Source organism: Rhinopithecus bieti, unplaced genomic scaffold (genome assembly GCF_001698545.2).
Source record: "Rhinopithecus bieti isolate Rb0 unplaced genomic scaffold, ASM169854v2 scaffold_757, whole genome shotgun sequence".
NCBI classification, from domain to species: domain Eukaryota; kingdom Metazoa; phylum Chordata; class Mammalia; order Primates; family Cercopithecidae; genus Rhinopithecus; species Rhinopithecus bieti.
This window is the reverse complement of record NW_016803289.1, coordinates 1902559-1908399: the sequence shown is the minus strand read 5'-3', so window position 1 is coordinate 1908399 and position 5841 is coordinate 1902559. Positions and strand designations below refer to the sequence as shown.

The window sequence follows — 5841 nt, the reverse complement described above, 5'->3', positions numbered from 1 at the left end:
GGGGGTGAAAGGGGGACCGGGGAGATTTACTATTGTCTCTGGCAGCCGCCGCGGGAGCCCGGGAGGGGGGCGGAGGCGGGCGGAGGCGGCGGCGCGGCCAGCGCACCATTCACTCCACCTGATCTCGGGGCGCTGTGCGTTGAGGATAGGCGCGGGCGAGCCGGAGCAGCAGAAGAAGGAGGGAGGGAGCCAGCCGCTGCAGCCACCGCCGCCACCATGTCCTACCAAGGCAAGAAGAACATCCCGCGGATCACGGTGAGTCCGGGCGGCCGCCGCTCCCTCCCTCCTCGCTCGCTCCCCTTGCCCGCTGCGCTGCGGGCGGGGTCGGCTCGGATCCCGCCGGCTTCACTGGCCCGGTCCCCGGGGAGGGACGGAGACCCGGGGTCCGGGTGGCGGAGCGCGGCGGTCAGTCCAGCCGGCGCCACACAGACTGAGCGACCCTGGGGTTTGGGGAAAACAAAACAAAGAGGAAACCCAAACAGTGGCGCGGAGAAGTTTGGATTATTTATTCTCCCTTCCCATCGCAGGCAGGAGCGCGGGGCTCGCGGCTCTCCCAGGACCGCTGCTCCGCCTGGGGTGTCGGTTTGTGCCGCCCCAGGTTGAGGTGTGCTTTTTGTCTAAGGATCCTTTCGGCCGGACTGGGTTTGGAGAGATGACACCTTTCCCCAGGGGTACTTCGTAGCCCGACCGCGCCCCTCTCCCAGCTCCAGCCCCACGGCTCTGACCCCTGCGCCGCGAGGGTGGCAGGGTGTCTGGACCACCTGTCCTTGCGGTGTCCCCTTCATGCCCGCGTTCACTCCGACTCATATTTCAATGTATCATTTATGGGACTGGACAGTTAACGTGGCTGCAGTGGGAATGATCAACTTTGTGTGTGTGTGTGTGTGTGTGTGTGTGTGTGTGTGCCTTCGATGCACTTCACATTTTTCATTTCTTTTCTCCCTCACATCAAAGAAAAGGCCGAGTTTTTAGAGCAGATTTTAGTTTGCTGTCGCGGGCGCACGCTGTGTGCATGCAGTGTTCAACCCATTGTGTGCAAGACCGAGACGCCGCGACCGGCGGGTGTCAAATGCGCTAGGGTGCGCCTAGGGCGGGGTGGAGAGGGGACGTGCCATTATCAGGTACAGAAACCGCGTCTTCACCGGCGTCCAGCAAGTCTGGGATTCCGTGGTGATGCGCTGCAACGATGCCCCCAAATAGTAGGCACATATGGAAGGCTGGGATGGGCATTTACAAAAATAGAATAAATAAAACTAACGTTTTTTAGTTTAGCACGGAGCAGTGCGGTTGTGCTTTGTCTATAGTGAATTAGATGGTGTGTGTGTGCGCGCGCGTGTGTGTGTAGTGGGGGAACGGGTGGCTACTCCATCTTTGCAAGCTGAACAAAGGAAGTGATCAGCTGGCCCCTGGAAGGCTCTGCTGCCGCCCTAGGGCAGAGCTTTACCTGCTACAGTAGTTGATTTGCAGGGTCCGCCAGGTTTTGTTGTGGGCACGAGTCTGTTTGCACTTGTTCCCTTAGGCTTGGAACATCCTGTGCGTTTGCTATTGAGATGCAGAATCTTCCCCTCTGCAGGCAGGAAGAAGCCTCCGTTGCCCCTAGTACATTTTATTGTCAAATCGTTGAATTATTTATTTATTTTTTTGCCGCACCATACCTTTTTCATGCAACTGAGCTTCACTTCACACAAATGCATCCCACCCCTACCAGCTTCCCAGCTGGTGTTAGGGAAGAAAAACTCCCCAGGGAGAAGAGTTGAGGCCCGCAGGGATCCCTTTGCCTGGTGGAGGCTTTGGGTTTTATCGGATCCTCCTTTACCACTACCTGATGGCATTCACTTTCCGTTATTGAAGAAATATCATGGATCTTTTACAATGCACAGTATTATCTAGTGCCGACTGTCTTGTCTTTCCAAAGAACTGTGGAAGTTATCATCCAAAAAAAGAAAGAAAGAAAGAAAAGAGACAAAAAGAAAAAACTGATTGGGATAAAAGCTCAATTTTTACTTATTTCCCCAACTCAGGAGATTGAACCACAGCTCTCATGCTATTCTATGCTGGAGGTATGCCACATGTTTCTGCCACTTGCTTTAACATCTAGTGTATATTTGCTAGTTTTCCTGTTAGGGATAGGCAGAGAACCTATTTTTTTTTTCCTCCTAGACTGCAGTGGTTCTTCTTCTGGACTCAGCCTGTGACATGACATTGAGAGCCACACCCATTCTTCTAGGTATCATTTAAGCCACCTTTAAGGAAAGATAAAGAAATTCAGCCTTGACACCTTGCCTTAGGAGCTCCAGTAAATGTGATTGTGCCTTAATCTCAGGGTCAGATTTGTAGTGGATTCCCTTTTGTTTCTGTTTGAATGATCATCCCTGGGGTACATCCTTCATTTTCAGTGCGGCTTCCATCCTTTCTCTCTGTGTGTGGGGCGTGGTGCTGCATAGCAGCCTCTGCCTTGCAGCTGGGGCTGTATCTCCAGCAGCTGTAATAGGAGTAGACAGTGGTTGTGAATTTCTTCAAACCAGACTGCCTTGAATTCATTGTTAAAATCAAGGGGATGAAAAGGAAGGGCATGGCAGGAGGTGGATGTTGGTCTTTGGGAATAAGGAATCCATTTGTAAATTTTCTCATGCTTCGTGTTTGCATTTCCATGAACAAGGAATCTATTTTAGAATAAAATATTTATGTATGTTTGTGTGTCTATAGAAGATTATAGTTGTCTATATACTATGAAGGTTGAGGTACCTTTTCTAGATATAGTTATAAATATAACAATGTAGACATACATATTCATGTGCAGAAAATATGATTAAAGATCTAAGTATAACATATACTCCCTACCATCAATTCTAGTACATTTGAGAAATGGTAATGTTACGGAATTTGAATTGAATTTTCTATGCCCTCTCTATTCCTTTCTGTGAAGGCAGCCCCACCCAGTAGCTGAGGTGTCGCTGCAATCTGAGGACTGGTGGGGGCAGTCTTTATTGGCCTGGTACCCTTTGCCTTCCTAGGAACTACTTTCTACCAGTGTTTTGGGTCCAGAATAGGGTTGGTTGTTTTTGTTTTGTTTTGTTTTTTCCTCCTTCTACCTATTTTTATTGCCTTCCTGAGATTAAGGCATTATTACTATCCTTGTTTTATTGGTTTCCTGTGGGAGGGCTGGACATGAGGGGGAGATTTCTGTGTCCCTGTTGGAGTTGGCTGGGAGTAGCTACCTTTCTCCGGAGTAGCTCCCGGGACTTCAGATCTTCATTGTCCCTTCTCAGGTCGGCTATGTGGATTATCTGTTCTACCTCAACACAAGCCTTGCTTCTAATTTTCAGAGACTGGCAGTTTTGGGGATTCATCATATCACAGCAAGGGACCTTGTATCTTCACTGTCTCGCGATGGACCTGGTATACAGATACATAATGATTAGGCTTGGAACATCCTGTGCGTTTGCTACTGAGATGCAGTATCTTCCCCTCTGTAGTACATTTAGTGTCAAATCATTTATTTGACACTTAAATGGATGAATTGATTAAAAATTATTCCTAGTAATAGCCCATACATGTGCAGTGTTTATTTTGTGTCCGGTATTATGCTTTTTTATGCCTTACCTGCCTTGTTTCGTTGAATCCTTGACTCAATCAATACTGTCTGAGAGGGACTATAGTTACCCCTATTTTTTAAGTTAAAAAAATCTTAGAAAATAAAAAAATAATTTGCTCACGGTCAGAGATTTAGTAAGTGTTAGAGGCCGGACTTAAACCTACATACCCAAGTGAAATAAAAATGCATGTCCCTCACCATCACACTCTTTGTGGTGTCTCTACCTCTGCCTCTACCATCACTGTTACTCGGCATTGGTAGGGCAAATGGTTTCCAGACCATCTCCACTGCTGGGAGGCGTATTTTTCTTGTCACTGTCAACAAATCCCATAACATGGTCTTTCTTACCTTTTATATTAAGTACATATAAGAACACATTTTTGAAATAGTAGTCACCATCAATTCTACAGGTAGAAACTTTTGATAAGTTACAGTTACTGTTTTCCTCTGACATACGTTACAACTTGAAGCTGACCATAGGACTGGGCCAGGCCCTAATACTTAGGCACTTAGGTTCCAGTGTTTTATATGTATTTTCCTATTAGAACCTCCACAGATAATTATTTCCCAGTTAAGGAAGGAAACTGAAATATGGTTAGGTGAAGTCAGTTATTTAGAGTTGCCTGGTGAGAATATTGGGGCAAAGCTAGCAATCAAACCTAGGCCTTGTCTGGCTTCAAAGCTGAGGCTGCTGTGGTGCAGCAGCTGCCTCCTGGAGGCATGTGCAGCTGAGATGTTGAAAGTTGTGGGAACAGCTCCAGAATTCCCTCTAGGAGACAAATGACAGAGAACTGGTCTTTTGCAACTACTACTTGGATTTCTGTAAACATTGTCTTGCAGATAATGCATTTCTGTTGCATTGAAAATTTGGTTGTGTGTGTGATATTTGGGAATTGCTGGAAGACAAATCCCCAGTTAGGAATACAACTTGCAAAGTTCAGTCTAAGGTGTGTAGTCAGAGCTCTGTGATCTCCCTTGAAAGGGGTAATTGTGAGTGTCCTAGGTGCCACTGGAATTTATTTTCTTTTTTGGAGAAGTGAAGGGACCTTATGAACTGGAGTAACACCCAGATCTCTGCAGCAGTTAAGCTGGGGGCCTAGAACTAGAGGAAGGGACAAATGCAATCCCACCTTTGGATCTATGCATTCCTCTTTCTTCAATGGGTGTCATTTAAGAATGAGAGGAAAATATTAGGAGATGGAGAACTAGAGTTGAGGAAACCAAAAGAAGAGGAGTCATGGAAAACCAGGTCTCTCTGTGTAAGGCATCTTGAAAGGGAAATTCCAGGGTAAAAGACAGAAGAAAAATAGCAAACACTTAGGAATGGAAAGCATCTTAGATATCTGATCATGGAAGTCTCAGCCCAGGCCCTGCCTAAAGTGTTCATTTGTTACTTTAAATTTTGAGCAGGTATGTGCTGATTCTTAGCCAGGTTATTCCTTTTCCTCAACTACTAGGAGAAGGCCTCAGGTATACAAAGAGCCTCGAACATTACTAGCTGTGACCAGGCCAGCTGGGCACTGGGAGGAATTCTGAAGAAATAGATTTCCTGAGAGAATTCAAGTCTATGTGGCAAGACCCTCAGTTTATAAATAAAAAGCGTTTCTGCTTATTGCACTGAACTACTAAGAGGCTCAAACAGTGGCCATGAAAGTGGTCTGTGAACTCTGGATGTGTTCAGGAGAGCAGACGCTGATTTATATTTATAAAATCTCAACTATGTTGGAATGTGGAAATTAATAAAAGAAGATTTGACAATGGTCTGGTTAGAAAGAGACTACTTAGGAAATGATTTTTTTAAAATAAGAGTTTTCCAAAACAAAACAAACAGTGTTATATAAAACTTTTTTTGTTGTTGTTTAGTTAACATTACAGTGTTCCTAAGAATTTTATGCTTGTCATCTCTGACAGTCCGATACAGGCCATTAGACTGCCTTTGAACTTTTGATACAGAGACTCTCCCTTAACCCAAATAGAGGGCATTTTCCTAAATTAGTTGAATGAAAATTAGTCATTTTTTAGTCCTGATCAGCCTCTAGCCTAGAGTGACACAGGTTATGAAGATCCTTTCAGCTGTTTCTTCATAGCTCGTGTTTTAGTGGCTTGTCTGCTCTTTTCTCTTCAGGGAAAAAAAAAAAAAACAACTAAATTTGAAAAGAACAACCACCAAAAGAAAAAAAAAAAACCTTCTGTCCTAATTGGTCCTCTGTTCTTTACCTGTTGACATATTTTATAGGGCCATTTGT

At 45.4% G+C, this 5841-nt stretch overlaps 1 protein-coding gene and 1 long non-coding RNA gene across 4 annotated transcripts in view; one reads left to right on the top strand and one right to left on the bottom strand.

Annotated features, from left to right (window-relative positions):
- The window catches only part of DPYSL3 (dihydropyrimidinase like 3), a 123309-nt gene that overhangs the window by 57855 nt on the left and 59613 nt on the right, over positions 1-5841 (top strand).
- LOC108529884 (uncharacterized) overlaps positions 2026-5841 on the bottom strand; it is a 12206-nt gene continuing 8390 nt past the window's right edge. For all 3 annotated transcript variants that reach the window (XR_001885709.1, XR_001885701.1, XR_001885707.1), the window contains exons 3-4: positions 3219-3396; positions 2026-2482 (exon numbers count right to left, since the gene is read on the bottom strand). This is a non-coding gene — a long non-coding RNA (uncharacterized LOC108529884). The remainder of the gene's footprint in view (positions 2483-3218; positions 3397-5841) is intronic.